Here is an 18,657-nt window from a genome sequence, read left to right on the forward strand (position 1 = left end):
CTCCAACATTTTCAGTTCACAGAAGGAGGTCATCGCGAAAGGTTTCGTGAAAGTACACGCTTAATAAAGAAACAGGCAAGCAATGCACAACACGCTTGCTCAGTCCTTTGGATCGATGAGTCGCGATGTCAGGTACGGCCAAAAGGTACAATGATGTACGTGACTTGGTGGTGGCCGAACAGTTCATGTGGAACTGTCATAGTCTTCTGGCAATTTTCCTTCGCGAAAGATACTGCAAGACGCTGGATAAAATGGGTAAGGCAGCAGACAACTTTTTATAGAGGCCCAGCGGCAAACTCGTCTTCGTTCAAAGAGTCGTTCTAGGTGGGAATCCCGAGGAAGAAGGATGTTCCATCAAGTAGACAGTCTGGAAGGTGCTTCATTTGTGACCGACCTGGACATAAGGCCGTCAACTGTCGCTCTAAGCCAAAACAACTTTATTGCGCTTATTTTCGAAAAACAGGGCATGATGTAAGTTCCTGCTCAAGGAAGCACGAAAACCAGAAACAATCATCTCTAAGTGTTCAGCCAGAAAGTGTTGCGCCTGAAACAGTGTGCACAACCGCTGATAGTCTTGAACCAGCCGAGGATAAAGTGATTGTCGGACTTGTCCGGAAAAACCTGCAGACGCACAACACATGCCTGCTGTCCTAGAAGGAGAGCTCCGAGGCCTACCCGTAGGTGTTTTGCGGGAGACACGGGCAGCAATACGGTGGCTGTGCGAAAGTCCCTAGTTCCTGACTCAGCTCTCACCGACTCGATATCTACGGTGTTCCTTGTTGATGGCAGTAGTCCGGAAGTTCGCGAGGCAGAAATCTATATCGCTTACCCTTATTTCACTGGACCAGCCCTGGTGAAAGGCATGGAGACACCGTTGTACGATGTCATAATTCGAAATATAGCGGAGGCCCGTGAGCCGTCCAATCCAGATATTATTTAGAAGAAACCGGAGGGCGCTGCTAAATTATGTCCTAGCATAGAGAATGACAAGGTTGCCAGTGAAAATAGTGAAGGCGAGAGCCCAAAAAGTGATGTTCGCTGGAAAGGAAGTTTCCCGACGAAATAGGGAAAATACTGCTTTAAGCTTCGGTCCTAAGCGTTTCAACAAAGAAATGCTAGAAAAAGAGCAAAGAGAGGATGGGTCATTGAAGGCGTGTAGGGTGAAAGCAGGAAAGGTGTTCCATGGCAAGCACCGCACTTCGCACTCGTATTCTGTCGAAAAGAGTTTGCTGCACCGCCTATGTCACTTAGCCTCCGGCAGGGAGGTTCAGCAGGTAGTACTTCCAAAGTCTTGCAGATCACAGGTGTTAAGCCTTGTCCACGATAGCCCGCTGGCGGGGCATCAAGACATTATGAAGACTACAGATCGAGTTCTGGAAGAATTTTACTAGTCAGGAGTGCAGAAGGGCATTAAGAGGAGTCTCAGGTCGTGTTACACCTGCCAAAGTGCGTGCCCGAAAGGGAAAGTAGGGAAAGCTCGGATGGGACGCATGCCTCTTATCGACACTCCGTTTGACCGGGTTGCTGTCGATATTGTCGGTTCACTGTCGCCCACATCGGTGAAAGAGAATAGATATATTCTCACTGTCATCGATTTTGCCACGCGGTATCGCGACGCCGCGGCTCTGCTGAGATAGATTCAGCAACCGTGGCAGGAGGTTTGGTGGAGATGTTTTCATGAATAGGCTTTCCGAGAGAGATCCTTTGTGACGAGGGCTCCTGTTTCACTTCCGAATTGATGAGAGAGCTCAATTATCTCTTGTGGGTGAAACATCTTAGCACGACGCCTTACCATACAATGTGCAATGCGATGGTGGAGAAATTTAACGGCACATTCAAGCAGATGCGGCGGAAGCTCAGCCAGGAGCAGCCAAACGCATGGGATCATCATATCGGAACGCTTCTGTTTGCCGCAGGCCAGTCTGAGGTTTTCTCCGTTAGAGTTGATATTTGGCCGACATGTGCGAGGACCACTCGCAGTCCTTAGAGAGCTCTGGACCAGGGAAGAGCTGGAAGAAGACACGAAGGCGACATATGGTTACATTCTCGATCTTAGAGAACGTCTCGAGCAAACTGTGAGAGCGGCACATCAAAATTTGCTGCGTGCCCAACTATCTCAGAAGAGATATTATGATAGGAACAGCAAGAAGCGGCTTTGAAGGGTTGAAGGCTGAGCCCTCATTTTTTTGCCGAGTGGCCATAACAAACTCCTGATGTAGTGGAAAGGTCCCTTTGTGGTGTCTGGTAAAAAAATGACGTAGATTATTGCATCGACTTGGGCCACTCTAAGAAGCTCTTCCACATCGACATGCTCAAGCAATGCGAAGAGCGTACGTCCCATGAGACCGTGCAGGCGTCATTTTTAGTCGTAATTGAAGAAGCTGACTGAGAAGAACAACTGCCTACCCTTAGCACGGACCACGGTAAGAGACTGAAGCCGTGAAGATCTCCACCAAGCTGGATGAGGACAAAAAGCAGGAGATTCGGAGCTTACTTGGCACGTATGCAGACATCTTTTCCGAGATTCGCGGGAAGACTAATCTAGTGGAGTGTCAATTCAGACTCTCGACTTTTGAAGTCGTGAATACCCCGCAATACCCATAGCCTTTTGCCATGAAGGACGCAGTCGAAAAGAAGATAGACGAGATGATGAAATTAATGGTCATTGACCGTTCAAAATTTACATACAATTCCCTCTGGTTCTGAATAAAAAGAAAGAAAACACCTACCCGACTTGCATCGACTTTCGACGCACAATGATGTCCTTGTGTGTGATGCAGAAACCTGTGCAAGAAATGACGTAATATTTACCGAGGTTGGAACCAAGGTGTATTTTTCGAAAATGACCTTGCTAAATGCTACTGGCAAGTACCCTTGGAGGAAGCTTCGAAACCAAAAACCTCGTTATCTACCCCAATCCGGTCACAATCAGTTCGTCTATATGCCCTTCGGCATTAAGACAGCATCGGCTACCTTTACTCGCCTGATGGGCATTCTTTACGCGCCTGATGCGCCGGGGTATGCCATTATAGCATCAGATATGGGCACAAGTTGTGTGCTAAGGCCATTATGATCTAGTATCGCCTTTTCCAGGGCTCTCCCTCCTTAGCCTTTGCTTAAATTGGCGATTATCCCACCTGGTATAACGGTTACCATGGATTTTGGAGTGAAACCCTTTTTGTAATAAGATTATGATTGCACATTTGAGGCAACTCGTTTGGGCGACTGGTATTTCTGTACAGTGAACAATTGCTCTGACATTCCTGAACTGTGAAATTTTTTGGCATGTGTTGGACAATTCCCTCTTTGGAAGGGAGGTCTGCAATCGGTGTCAATATCTTTGACAGCTCTAGAGTTGTTTCAGCAATGATGTTGCTGCAGGTTGTTGCTGATCAACTGAAGAGGCGCCGGAGAAATGCGTTCGAAACGGTATGTTTTAGTTTTAATATGGTTAAAACAATCCAGTCCTTCGTCCGCAGATGGAATTATCTAGACAGTGGCTGCACCTTCTCATGACATGTTAGAAGTGTATTTAGAATTTTTATTGATTGCAATCTTGTAAATATCGTTATACTTCTGTCAGTAATCATGTCTGAAAATCTACGTGGGAAGCGCCCAGAGTGTTCTTTCACCGCTTTGTTTTTTGTGTGGCATGCACCTGTGTCCATATACAAAATAACGTTGGCGATTGCCCTTGGGATGATGCCGCTAGTCCCTCCGTGTCAGCCTTTGGAGGTAGGCAGGCTCACTCCTGCTAATGAAAATGTGGTGCGCTTATTTCTATGACGGCATGATTATTTGAGTGTGTTTATTATGCTATCGTCTTCACGTCAATGCAATTGGTATGATTCATAGAGTAGCGTGTAACGCTTGTATACGCAGAGAAGAGCCTTTGCTACCATGCATGGTAGCATACTGTGTACAAAGACATGAAAAAGAATGAATAGTTGGGCTAGTTGGCATGTTTTCACTTTGGGTAGAAAACAGCGTGAACGGACGACAGACCGATAACAAGGAAACACCCAGACGAGCGCTGTCTGTTTGTGCGTGGTAGTGTGCTAGTGCGTTTTTCTGAATCATAATGACTTATTTATCTCTGGTATTTCGACGGGACGCATAAGTCAGAGAAACGTCCCCACACGTATGTATGACCTTAAAGAAGCTTTTGTTGTTTCGTATAGTAGCTTGCATTTAACACGTTCACATTTGGCAATGTGAATGAACTCTTATGGTTGCTATATATGCCGCCGCGATGGTTTCTGTCGCATCAGTAGTAGATGCAAGAGTGTCAGAAAATGTTTTCCGCTGCGGACCTGCGCGCCTTCGTAGGTTTTCTATTCGCTTTCGTCGGAGCGCATGGAGACGCTGCCATATATGATACAGATGCGAAGAAGGTAAGCCAGAAAGATTTTTTAAATCATTCGCTAATACTAAGCAGTGAATTCAGAATATCGCACGCAGGCTGGTTTACAGCTGCGCCCGTGTTCTGTTTTTTGTAAAGGCCGAATCCAAGACACAAGATTGTCTGCGGCATTTCCTCTCTAACAAGGTATGAAGGATTGCACACAGCAAGGCACTGCTAAAGCCTACGTTCCAAGCTATTCGAACAAGAACACTGAAGTAGGAAGCAGAAAAAAGTAGATTTGAGGTATTAGGTCAACGTGCGTTTCAGGATGGGGAGTATTCAGGTATGTGTGCAGGCGAGTTATGTCGCGTTACGAAGACCGCGTTCGGGTGCACAAGAACAATTACGGCAGTAAAAGAACGTGGACAGTACACAAACTCAACGCGCACAAACTGCGGCAAAAATCTCGGAAGGTGCGTCTCACTGCGTCTCTAAGAAGCCCAGAGGTGTGGCTTACACTTCTAATGCACTGTCGCAGTTGGATGCCTTAGTTGAGCGCTGTAAAGTCAGCGTCAGATGCCTCGGATAAGATTGTTCCAGGCACGTGGCTCGAGGTTCCGGCGTGGCTGCGGCGACCCGGTGGCGACGCAAAAAGCACATGAGGTCCCGGTGACGGTTAAGCACTCGATGACGTGGCCATTTATGTGGCTTAGAGGCCACACACGCCACCCTCTTCCTGTGTTCTCAACCAAAGGCACCTTGCCCCTCACCGCTCGCACTACAATAATTCTGTTTAACCCGTGCAACGCATTATAGACTACCCAACTGCAGGAATGCTTGCGTGCTGTTCGTTATTTTCATCTCATGCATACACAAATAACAGTGCAAGGACGGTTGTCACTGAAGAAAACTTTATGCAGTGGCTTCGTTACCTCACTTGTAGGCACTCAGTGATAACGTAGCGTCTACATGTTTGCTTCGAATCATCGCCTGTTATCGGTATCTCGGTGCAGGCATTTATTTTCAATTCCTCTTACTTTCCCATTGTGTCACGCGCTCCAGGTGACGTCGGTATGGCAGATGCAAAGATCGAGGACTTCAGCGTTCGTGCAAGTATTTTTAATATTTAATGCTCACCACGAGCCGACCAGACACACAAACACTTTCACACTCGAAAAGAGGAACGCGCGGACTATAAGCGAGGGAGTCTACTCACTTGGGCTCTAACGCAACAAAGGACGCTTGACAAAGTTATGCACAATTTGCGTTCCAAAAGCATAAAAACTTGCAACGTTTTCATGGAGCTTTCTTAGGAAATCGCGTGCGAATAATATGCATTAACCCGCGTGAAATTTTAACGCAATAGCCCTAAAGCGCATGTTCGGAGGCGACTCATCTGGTGTGAGAACGATATTCCCACTGGGCAACGACGATGTGACCTGAGAGGCTGTGGGCCAATTTGCAAGGAGCATGGCGTGAGACCAAGAATGACGGCGTGACTGCCTATGTCGAGGGTTGAAAAGTCAATTGAAAGTTAGCGCATGTGGTGTCCTCTTCGTTTCGTCCTGTCTGGCCGAGTGCTGCTGTTCGTCATGATACACAATTCGCCCAAACAGCTACCCTTTTCAGCTTGCAATGATCCATGTATGAAGAAAAGTCAATGATTACTTCTTTGGTCAGACAGAAATGATCATCGAAACAGATCATGGACCTTTCATGCCAATCTCCAGCAAGCCGCTACATCAGCCCACTTAACTTACAGCGCACGCGGCTCAACTTTAAACGTTCCGCAGTAACGTGGCGGTACAAACCGGGTAAAGAACTATTTATAGCAGATGCTTTGTCGCGATTTCGGAGTAATACTACAATAGAAGAAACTGAACGGTTTGCAGTGAATGTTCTTCACTATGTTTCAGCGTCACAACACCTGAAAGACCTGATTGGAGCTACAAACGAGGATCCCGCACTTGATGTTTTCCGCAGTTATGCTCAAACAGCCTGGCTGGAAAGCAGGCGGGTCGTTCCGGAGCCGCCAAAACCGCACTGGACATACGGTGCAGAAGTTCATGCAGAAGACGGACTATTTTTCCGCAGCAACACGATAATTGTACCCAAGCCGAAACGGGCAAAGCTAATGCAGCTCCTTCACGCAGCGCATGGCGGAGTAGTGAAGACGAAAGGAAGAGCCAGCAGTGTAATGTTTTGGCCGAATATGTCGGCAGATATCAGCAAGGTATGCCAAATGCATCCGGCGCAAAGCCCTCAAACCCCCTTTTTAGCCACGAAGTTCCGACCCTACTTTGGAAATCCGTAGGTGTGCGTCTTTTTCACTACAGTGGCCGGGAGTTTGTAGCTATGATCAACTTGCATTCTTTCGTGTTGAAATCCGAGAGCTTCAATGCAGCACAACTAACGTCCTCAAGTCTTGGTGTGCGAGTTTATTCCGGGCACGGGCTGCCACAGAAGCTTCCAGTGATAATGGCACACACTTTAGTAGCAAACAGGTCAAATATATTTTTATGCAAGTTAGACATTGTCCATGTCACTTCAAGCCCGTACCATTCGCACTAAAATGCAATGACGGAAAGAGCAGTTCAGGAAGCAAAGAAACTGCTCAAGTGCTCCCTCTGTCACATATATTAAGGAGCCTAAATTAAATTTTAAAGGAAAGACGTGTGAAGATGACAACGTGGATTAACCGAAGAATAAAGATGAAGAAGAAGCATTCGCTGATGTGGAGAGAGATGATTGGTGGAAAAGCATTCGGTGAGGTGGAGAGAGATGATTGGTGGAGAAGCATTCGGTGAGGTGGAGAGAGATGATTGGTGGAGAAGAGAAGAAGACGACGACAAGGCTTACGTCTACTATTGGGAAGGCTATAAAAGGGCGAGTGAGAGCGAGGCACGGGGGGACAGCAGAGACGCGGAGGCTCCGTCGGGTCAGGCACACATCGGCTAGAAGAGAGCGACACCGGCTACTGCTCCGGTGACCTCGCGTTCTGCGACTTCGCAACGTGGACTTCCTGCCGCGCCTTAGCCCGTTCCGGGGTGTCAACGGAGGACGCTACTACCTGCTACGGCCAGCGGTGTCTTCAGCGCTGTTGCCACTCATCCGGGTGGTGCCCCCAACGCCAACAACACCGGCATCATCTCCGTGGGCGCTTGGACCGGGAGCTTGTACGACGCAGCCAGCGACGCCGCCAGCGACGCCAGCCCAAGCGCGTCGAACGCCGCCAGCGACGCCAGCCCATGTACGTCAAACGCCGCCTCGACGCCGCCTACTGGATCCATACAACGCCGCAGCCGCATCGAACCAACCGTGACCACGAACGCCGACCGCTAATAGTAGAACGCTAGTAGTAGACGCCGGTAGCAGTGTGCCCGGGTCGTGTGTATTTATAGTGTTTGTGTTTTGTGTTAGTTTTGTTAGTTTTGTGTTCTATTGTGTGTGTTCCATAGGGTGTATTAAATGTGCGTTTGTGTGGGTACACCTGTCGCCTAGTCCATTCTTTCGGTCCGAGTGTTATTCGGGGAGATCCGTGAAAAAGTGGCAAGCCTGTGCCAGGATTCATTTCCTTTTTTCTTCTTGCTTTGTCTATTCATTTCCTTTTTCTTCTTGCTTTGTCTCGGATCTTTCCGATCTCTCGACGACAGAAAGTATGGATTTGGCAAAACGTTAGAACCGGCGCTCAAGCTAGGGTTAAGCAAGGAAAAATTAATAATTAATAATAATTGTTTTTTTGGGGAAAGGTAATGGTGCAGTATGTCTCATATATCGTTGGACACCTGAACCGCTCCGTAAGGGAAGGGATAAAGGAGGGAGTGAAAGAAGAAAGGATGAGAGAGGTACCGTAGTGGAGGGCTCCGGAATAATTTCGACCACCTGGGAATCTTTAACGTGCACTGACATCGCACAGCACACGGGCACCTCACCGTTTTTCCTCCATAAAAACGCAGCCGCCGCAAGCAAGGAAGAGGCGATGCGTCTCTATGACGAGGAGGGAAAGAGGAAGAAAGAGGAGGCAAAGAGGCAGAGAGAAAAGGCAGATAGGCAGAGAGAAGAAAGGGCCCAAGCACGCGCAGACGCTCGTGAAGCAGAAGAGCGCGAGGCGTAAAGAGCTCGTGAGGCAAAAGAGTGAGAAGAGAGAGAGAAAAAACTTTATTGTTGGAGAGGAAGTCGGGGCAGGCCCCTGAGTCTCCACACGACCCCACTGCACTCAAGTGTTTATGTCCCTAAGGTCCATAACACTGGCAGCGCGGCCGGTGGCGATTGTCTGAGAAAAGAGCTCGCGAGGCAGAGAGAAGAGCTCGCGAGGCGGAAGAGCGAGAAGAGAAAAGAGCTCGGGAGGCAGAAGAACAGGAGAAAAGGAGGATAGAACGGGAGAAGGAGTTTATTTTGTGGAAACAGGCGCATGTCGCGGGAGGGTATGAGGAGATCACGGACAATGATCAGCGTTCCTTAGCGGGTACAGAATCTCCTAGACCGGCTAGAATTTGTCCAAGAAAGCTCATGGATACTTTTTGATGACAAGAGAGATGTTTGGATGCATATCTGCAACGATATTAGCGGATAGCTTTGGGGCAAGGCTAGGAGCGCAGTGAACGGGCCACGGCATTGAGCATGTGTTTAGTCGGAAAGGCGCTGAATGTGTTTGGAAGGATGCCTGCTACTAATTCCATAGACTACGAGAAGTCGAAAAGGCAGTCCTCCAATGAATCAGGCTTACGGCAAAGGGTTTTCGTGAGAGATTTCGCACCGCGAAACTTGAGGATTTGGAAACCACTAAGCATTTTTCCTGCAGGCTGACCAACTATTTTGATAGGTTGCTTGATATGTCAAACACAGAAAAGAGTTTTGAAGGGGTGCGTGACAATCTGGTCACAGAACAATTTTTAGCGTGCTGCAGCTCAAAGCTAGCGCCATTTCTGAAAGAAAGTTGTGTTCATTGGAAGAATTCGCCGACACTGCAGACCAATTCCTCGAGGCTCAAGGGCTAAGAAATTTTAGTAAGGCAAATGAGGAAACCCAAAAGATCCTAGAAACAGATGCGGCAAAACCAAGAGCATATGGCGGGGAATCTAAGGCGCCAGTAAGGTGTTTTCTCTGCGGTAAAGTGGGACACCGTGAAGCTGACTGCCGGACTAGTAGCGCTGCCCAAAAAACACAGGTTGTGTGTCAAGTTGTAAGAGGAGGAGTCACACTCTGGATGAGTGCCGATACAGAACGCAGGACCGAGCTGCATGCGTTGTCGACTCTAGCGTAGAGCTTGTCACGCCACCTGAAGTTTCACAGCTGAAAGGAGAGCAAACGCCGTTGGAAAATGAGGCAGTGAGTGGAACACCCAAGTCGAAAGCAGCAATGCCGGTGGTGGTTGGGGAAATAGGGCACCATCCTATATTGGTGCTTAAAGACAGTGGAGCCAACATAGTCTTGGTTCGGAGAAACCTGGTGAAGGACGAGGATCTTACAGGGGAAGCGTCGTCCGTCACTCTTGCAGATAGCACAGTCAGGTACCTTCCCGAAGCCAGGATTCTAATGTCCACGCCATATTTTACTGGAAAGGTATTGGCGAAATGCTTAGAACAACGAATCTACGATCTCATCTTGGGAAACATTACGGGTGCAAGAAATTTCGAAGACCCCGATCCCGAATGGAGGATGCTCGATGCTGAAGAACATCCAAAGGAGAAAAGGCCCGCGACAGCTCAGACGGGTGCAGTCAGTTTCTCGTCGGAAGTGGAGACAAGAGCTCAAGCTACAGCCCGAGCTACTCAGCGTCCGCTCTCTACTCCTGTTACGATGTGCCTGAGCGTAACACCGGGCGAAATTGCAATTAGACAAAAAGAAGACCCGAGCTTGAAGGCTTGCTTCGAAAGAGTCGGGGAAAAAGTGAAAGGAAAGAAGAGTCGTACGTCCTTCGAATATTAATTAGTAAACGGCCTTCTGCACAGGGAGTGCATATTTAGCTCAGGAAGGCGGGTCCAACAGCTGGTGTTACCGAGAGATATGCGAGAGACCATGCTGCGCTTAGGACATGACGCCATTATGGCCGGACACCAGAGTGTTCAGAAAACGTTGTCTAGGATCACCGAGGAGTTCTTTTGGTCGGGTGTTCAGAGTGCCGTTAAGCGCTTTGTTCGCTCATGTGACGTGTGCCAGCGCACAGTTCCGAAGGGAAGAGTTCGTCCCGTACATCTGGGCAAGATGCCAGCCATCGACCTACCGTTTCAGCGAGTGGCGATTGACATTGTGGGGCCAATCTCTCCAGTATCCGCCAAAGGCAATAGATATGTGGTTACCCTTGTTGACGGGGCCACTTGTTATCCTGATGCTATTCCACAGAGAGCTTTTGACAGTATCTATGTGGCGGAGGGTTTCATGGGAATGTTTTCGCGTTATGGGTTCCCGAATGAAGTTTTAAGTGACCGGGGCTCGAACTTCACATCGGAACTAATGAAAGAGGTTAACCGCCTTTTGTCAGTAAGGCAGTTACTGACGACGCCTTATCATCCCATCGGTAATGGGCTTGTAGAGCGGTTCAACGGCACCCTCAAAATTATGATCAAGAAAATGTACCAGAAAAGACCTACTGATTGGGATAGGTATCTCCCAGCTGTTATGTTCGCTTACCGTGAAGTACTGCAAACGAGTCTTGGTTTCTCGCCATTCGAGATGTTATATGGGAGAACCGTTAGAAGTCCACTTGCAATGCTCAAGGAGCTGTGGACTAATAAAGAGATTGCATCAGATCTCAAGACAACATACACGTACGTTCTTGAGTTGCGGGACAGGTTGAAGCAAACATGCAGGCTTGCACATCAAGGCCTGTAGAAGGCGCCTGGACGCCATAAGAGATAATATGAAAAGAAAGCCTTACATAGGAATCTGAAACCGGGCAACAGGGCTCGCGTCCTGCTACCCACAGATCATAATAAGTTACTGATGCAGTGGAAGGGCCCGTACCTTCTGACGAGGAAGAAAAGGGATATGGATTATGAGTTATTGATAGATGACACTAAGAACGTTTTCCATGTAAATATGTTGAAGAAATTTGAAGAAAGGGGTCCCGTACCGTACGCCCCCAAGGTAGCATGCTCGGTAGTGGCCGTGGAGACAGATGCTGTTGCCGAGGTGCCCACGTACAGTGCGAAGAAAAGGGAAGGAAGGGGTAAGGCACTAATAAACCCCAATTTGAATGAAGCGAGATGATCACAGCTCTACTCCAAATTAAGGAGGAGGAGGTTTCAGATGTGCGGGGAAAAACGGAGGTCATATAATGGAAATTGGACCTCTCTACATATAGAGCCAATTAATCGGCTCTAGTTATCTCTGGAATGTATTTTTGGTGTTGTTGATTTGTTGTAGTTGTTGCTGTGTTAATGTATCTACGGGATTTATCTTGTTGCTGTTGTTGGTGTTATGTGATTATACAATGTAGTGTGTTGCGGACACGAACATGTTTATTAAGGACTCTGTACGGACAACGGCACTGGTGTGTTAGTGTTCTGAAAACGCAATTTGGTGTGCTCTGTTAGTGGTTTGTGTTTGGTGTGTGCTGGAAATCTGCGGTGTGGTGTGTGCTGGGTCCAGAATCGCCACAGAAGATAGCGGTTGGCAGGATGGCTTGGAGATGAGGATGACGTGAGCAGTTTTCATGGAAAAACTCTTGAGAGAGGGGGCCCTTGTCACATAAATTAAGGAGCCTAAATTAAATTTTAAACGAAAGAGGTGTGAAGAAGACAACGTGGAATAACTGAAGAATAAAGAAGATGAAGAAGAAGCATTCGCTGAGGTGGAGAGAGATGATTGGTGGAAAAGCACTCGGTGAGGTGGAGAGAGATGATATAGAAGCATTCGGTGAGGTGGAGAGAGATGATTGGTGGAGAAGAGAAGAAGACGACGACAAGGCTTACGTGTACTATTGCGAAGGCTATAAAAGGGCGAGTGAGAGCGAGGCACAGGGGGGGAACAGCAGAGAAGCGGAGGCTCCGGCGGGTCAGGGACACATCGGCTGGACGAGAGCGACGCCGGCTACTGCTCCGGTGAGCTCGCGTTCAACGACTTCGCATCGTGGACTTCCTGTCGGGCCTGGTCCCGTTCTGGGGAGTCAACGGAGGACGCTACCACCTGCTACGGCCAGGGGTGTCTCCAGCGCTGTTGACACCCATCCGGGTGGTGCCCCAACGCCAACAACACCGGCGTCACCTTCACGGGCGCTTGGACGGGGAGCTTGTACTACACAGCCAGCGATGCCGCCAGCGACGCCAGCCCAAGCACGTCGAACACCACCTCGATGCCGGCTACTGGATCCATACAACGCCGCAGCCGCATCGAACCAACCGTGAGCACGAACGCCGACCGCTAATAGTAGAACGCTAGTAGTAGACGCCGGTAGCAGTGTGCCCGGGTCGTGTGTATTTATAGTGTTTGTGTTTTGTGTTAGTTTTGTTAGTTTTGTGTTCTAGTGTGTGTGTCACGTAGGGTGTATTAAATGTGCGTTCGTGATAGTACACCTGTCGCCTAGTCCATTCTTTCGATTCGAATGTTCTCCGGGGAGATCCGTGACACCCTCCGAACACCAGAATTCGATATGGCCTTGTTTGAATGGCGCAATACCCTCCGGGATACAGTTCTCTGGTCTACTGTGCAGATGCTGTTACGATGGCAGACGCGGACTGTGCTGCCGGTATCCACAGGACACCCGGAAACGGAAACGATATCTAGCGACAATGTTCAGGATAGTAGCGAGCAGAAGATTTACCGCGAACGCGACGCCGGAGACCTATCTCCGCCGAAGCCCGTACAACACGTTACGATGTACGAAACTCTCCGAGGACCTGAACTCCTGCTGTTCTAAGGCCAGCCGAAGCATCACGGTCTGTAGTTTTGAAGACCGAAGACGGCCGTGAAATCCGTCGCGCACCAGAGCACCCGCGGGAGGCAGCACCTCAATCAGAGTAATAATAATAATAATAATAATTGGTTTTGGCGGAAATGAAATGGCGCAGTATCTGTCTCATATATCGTTGGACACCTGAACTGCGCAGTAAGGGAAGGAATAAAGGAGGGAGTGAAAGAAGAAAGGAAGAAGAGGTGCCGTTGTGGAGGGCTCCGGAATAATTCGACCGCCTGGGGATCTTTAACCTGCACTGACATCGCACAGCACACGGGCGCCTTAGCGTTTTTCCTCCATAAAAACGCAGCCGCCGCGGTCGTGTTCAATCAGAGTAGGAATCAATCTCGGCTCAAGCTTCTGAAGACGATGACATCCAGGCTGGTGGATCACAGTTAGGCAGGAGTGCACGACCGCGCCGCAAACCGTGCACATACGCGCTTCCAGATTAAACTGCCAGACTCTTTCCTCATTATAGGGGAGATGTGGCCAGATAGCGTTGTCGTCGTGATAGCCATCCAACCTGTCATACGTGACTTTTACGTCACGTATTCCCAAGCGTACTTATATCACTCCTTCCATCTATAAACGCCTTTCGTCACCCGACTGCCGGCCTGCCTACAATAGCCACTATAGGCCTCCTTTCAAGACGTGACCCACCTAGAACGCTGAGCACCAAGCCAGAGGACGTCTCTACAGATTAGAAATCGTTGGGTTTCCGGCGGCAGCGGGGATCGAACCCAGCAGCTTCCGAATGCTATGCTGATGCTCTACCATAATATGCGATTGACCTCAACATCATTAATGATGATGCTTGAAGGATCAGGTCCTCCCATTTGGCTGCTTACTGTTATTAGATGGCTGCCAACCGCAAGCAAGCTATAACCCTCATTTTTAGTGGGCTGCCAGCTGTTATCAGCTCAGTCCGAACAGAAAGTTCCAGCCAGTTGCTTCCATTTGGTTTCTAAGTGGCACGAGCTCGCTCCTAACTGAAAGCCAGCTGGAACCATCTTATCGTAGTTGACTGCCATATGGGGCCCACTCACTGCAAACAAAAAGCCAGCTGTAATCAGCTGACGCTAGTTGAATGCCAGCTGAAACCAGCTTGTCCACTGCTGAAAACGTATACAGGTTTTAAACCGCCACAAACCCAACAACCCTAAAAATACAAGCGTGTGCCGCATCATCGCGCTTTTAATTCGTGTCGGTGAGCTCATGTCATAGATGGTTTTGTTTTTTCGTTTAAGCTAGAACTTGGCGATCTTCTTGACATTTGCCATCCGCCGATGCCAATCTTGAAAAGCCGCAGCATATGTCACTGCCCTCGAGCACCGTGTAAAACTCCACTGGCGAGAGTAGACCGTCACCATTTATGTGTTTCAGCTACCAAATGAGAAACTGAAAGCTCGCACACGATGCCTTTGCTTCTTCTTAAAATCTGTAGGTCCTATTGCACGCATTTAGAAATGCTGTTTGACCGCCTTCGCAATAGACCAGTCAATAGCTTAACTAACGGTGGGAAAACAGCGTCTCATGACATGTCTGGTGCAGTTGGGCAGTCTGTAGTTTTAAACGCTGCTCATTTTGCTGCCTGTCCCATTGGTTTCAATGAATGTATGCCACCGACTGTTGAGATACGTTAGCATTTCCATGCACTGATTAAATCTGTTTGGGAATTAAAAATCTACTGCTCCTGCCGGCCTGTGAATGACCACAGGTGCAGTTGGCGTGTGTTTGAGCGAGCGAGGCCTCAACATGTCACCGGAAAAGTGTGCGTCAGTTGCATCGTCAGTTTCATACGCAAAGAACGACCTTTAGCCCTACGTTTTTAAAGTTGTTGCAACTTTCGTTTACTTATATGGTTGGGCACGACCACGTACGTAACCGAAATACTGCATGGGGACTGAGATTATAAATGATTAAAAGACGATCTTTTTTATGATGCCCTTGAAATGAATAGCACTGTTCTAGACAACGGTTTCGTCAGGCAAAGACAAAGTCGACTGCTGCCTGCAGAAGTAAAGGTTTGAAATTCGCAGTAGTATGCCATGTGGGGAGAGGGTGAACGGCTCCTGCACGATTGATGCGGTCGGAGACGGGATGAGCTATTCCTATATTGGTAAGAAATGATTAAATTCGTGAGAAAGTCTGAATTCAAAACCCTTACGTCGCATCTGAAAATGAGTTTCAACCAGCCACTCACATCTATGATGTGAATAAGCAACTTAGGGGCTGGAAAAGCTACAAAGTTTAAAGGAATGAAGCTAGAACTCCTGGCGTCCAGCAAAGTCCGCTGCGTTCACAGCTCAGTGGGCCGGCAAGTAAGATCCCGGCAGCGACGTAATTCTTCGTGGACAATCTGAGGAATAGTGGTGGCAAGATCGCTGAAATCAGCGTTATCAATCACTGACACCGTAGGCACATTGGCCAAGCGATGCATGTTCAAGTTCTTAAATGTGCGGCAGTGGTTGATGATATTTGAGACAAAGACCATGTTTTCTTTGCTGATCAGGAAGGTATAGATTCCTCGGTAAAGCCTTTGAACAGGTGGCCCATTTTGTCCTCGTCGGATATGTGAGAGTTGACAACCTTGCAAAGCTTAAGGATCGCTTCTATATGCTGGGTGCAAGTTTCTCCAGGGAGCTGGTCTCGTTTGGCCAGTGTCTGTTCGGCTCCACAAAGCGCGCTCAGTACATCTTTATGCTTCTAGTACCACACAGAAGCAGTGTCTGTGAGCGAGAACACTTTCTTATTGAGCGCGCGTTCATATCCCAATTGTTATATCGGCTGACCCGTCAATAGTGAGTGAGCCATTTCACCGGCTGCACCCGCGAAGGGGCGATGCTCACGGAAATGCGACCAGAAGCTGCTCGGTGCAGATCTAAGAGCAGTGTCTCCCTCCAGTGATATATGAGGCGTGGTACACCGAAAAGACGCTGACTTCGGCGAGGTTCGATCTCAAGGGCCGTCGTTGGTTAGGTCTGGTCGCACCCCGCACCTCCACCAAGTTGCTACGAGTCAAGCCCTCACGGAGGACGGTGTTCAGCCCTGTGAAAGCCGTCCAGTCGTCCTTTTTCTCCTGACCGTTCCGCCCGGTCTAGACGCCATTCAGTTGCGCCGAGGCTCTCCTCCGTTTCTCCTATGCGATGTCGCCCCAATACCACTCAGAAGGAAAACTAGGTGCAGCTCTTCCTGAGACGAGAACTGCGTCGAACTTTCTAAGGCCACGCATATCCACTGCTAATCTGATCGAAGTTTCTATCGAGGGCATTTCTTTCTTGGCGCTTGTGGGCACGGGCGATGCGATTTATGTTATGGGCGAAAAGTTTTGCGTTTGTTGAAGAACGTAAAGACGCCGATTGCTGGACTATCGCAGCCTACGGCCAGCGCTGAGCACATCAAGACGTCCGCAGCGTGTACCGCTCGAGTTGTGATTCAGGACTGCTTCTACACGATAGAATTCGTCGTGTTGCCTTTCTGCTCGCATCCTGTTATTCTGGGCTGGGGTCATAGCGGAAGTCGAGCTCGAGCGGAAGTCGGGTTCTCTTCTCTTCGCCATCCTGTGCTGGACACTACTCATTCTGTTGCCTGTGTTAAAACCCACCCGCCGCATGGCTCAGTGGTTAGGGCGCTCGGCTACTGATCCGGAGTTCCAGGGCTCGAACCCGACCGCGGCTGCTGCGTTTTTATGGAGGCAAAGCGTTAAGGCGCCCGTGTGCTGCGCGATGTCAGTGCACGTTAAAGAACCCAAGGTGGTCGAAATTATTCCGGAGCCCTCCACTACGATACCTTTCTTCTTTCACTTCCTCCTTTATCCCTTCCCTTACGGAGCGGTTAAGGTGTCCAACGATATATGAGACAGATACTGAGCCATTTCCTTTCCCTTAAAACCAATTATTATTATTATTAATATTATTATTAAAACCCTCGCCGGCGAAGACATCGACATTCACCTGTGCTCTTCCGTTCTTGTTCACCTGGCTTGCGACTGTCTCGGTGGCGGCACTGCCGCCTTTACTCCAGGCCATACTATTCTGCACCGCAAGTGTCTTCCTCAACCATACGCCATACTGACGGTGTCCGCTGGCCTCTCGATATTTTTGGTCTCTAACCTGTTTTCCTGCCCTACCACGCTTGGCCTTGGTAAATGCCTCGGCAGTGTGCAGCCCATCGATTCTCTGCTCATCCGCAAGGAGGACGATACACCGCACCTCGCCATGAACACGCTCAGCCCACCAGCCTCTACGGCAGATCCCTCTTCTACCGAATTGCTCTTGCGCTCCATCGACGCCGATCTTCCTCTGCTGCAAAGAACACATCTTCTCACCCTCGTTCATCAATTCCGCTCTTCCGTCGACGCTCACCAAATTTCCTTGGGCCGAACTTCCACCGTCACCCATCGCATCGACACTGGTGGCCACGCGCCGCTGCCGCAGCGCCCCTGTCGTGTGTCTCCAACCGAGCGCCAGACTATTGCAGAGCAAGTCCACCAAATGTTTCAAGACAGCGTCATTCAGTCCTCAAGCAGCCCTTGGTCACCGCCTGTTGCCCTTGTGCAAAAGAAAGATGGCTCCATAGGCTTATGTGTCGATTACTGTGGCTGATGTGGCGAACAAGATTACGCGCAAGGATGCCTATCCGCTCCCACACATAGACAGCACTCTGGACTGTTTGCAAGAAACGGGGTTCTTTTCTTTACTCGATTTACGTTCTGGATACTGGCTGGGCCCCATGGAAGCGGCCGAACACCCAAAAACGGGTTTCGGGACCCCCGAACGATTGTATGAATTTGCCGTGATGCCGTTCGGCCTTTGTAATGCCCCTGCAACCTTCACCTCTCCTGTTCCAATAAAGTCCCCCCTCCTCCTCCTCCTGCAACCTTCGAAAGGATGATTCACACCATTTTGCGTTGACTCAAGTGGAAGATGTGCCTGTGCTACCTCGGCGACATTGTTCTGTTTCCCCCCGACTTTGCAACCCATCTATCCTACCTGAAGCACGTTTTGCCCTGCCTGTATGACGCCGGCCTGCAGCTCAACTTGAATAAATACCATTTTGTACCGCGTCAGTTTACCATTTTAGGCCACGTTGTCTCCAAGGAAGGAGTTTGTCCCGACCCAGTGAAACTTCGCTCGTCGCTGCCTTTCCCAGACCTACTTACATCAAAGACCTGCGCAGCTTCCTAGGTCTGTTTTCTTACTTTCGACGGATTATTAGCAACTTAGCTTCGATTGCTGCGCCGTTAGCACAACTGTCCGGCAGTTCCTATTTATCGCTTTGGTCTCCGCCGTGCGACGAAGCCTACAGCACCTTGCACCGTCTCCTCACAACGCCACCCATACTGCGCCATTTCGACTTGACCGCTCCTACCAAGGTCCACACGGACGCCAGTGGTGTTGGCCTCAGCTACGTACTCTCC

General features: G+C 49.2%; 1 long non-coding RNA gene across 1 annotated transcript in view; it reads left to right on the forward strand.

The window, feature by feature from the left end:
* Positions 1 to 4,270: 4,270 nt before the first annotated feature.
* Positions 4,271 to 18,657, forward strand: part of LOC144119173 (uncharacterized) — a 68,551-nt gene continuing 54,164 nt past the window's right edge. Inside the window, exon 1 of the long non-coding RNA XR_013312282.1 lies at positions 4,271 to 4,394. This is a non-coding gene — a long non-coding RNA (uncharacterized LOC144119173). The remainder of the gene's footprint in view (positions 4,395 to 18,657) is intronic.

The sequence above is a fragment of the Amblyomma americanum genome, chromosome 2 (genome assembly GCF_052857255.1).
Source record: "Amblyomma americanum isolate KBUSLIRL-KWMA chromosome 2, ASM5285725v1, whole genome shotgun sequence".
NCBI lineage: Eukaryota > Metazoa > Arthropoda > Arachnida > Ixodida > Ixodidae > Amblyomma > Amblyomma americanum.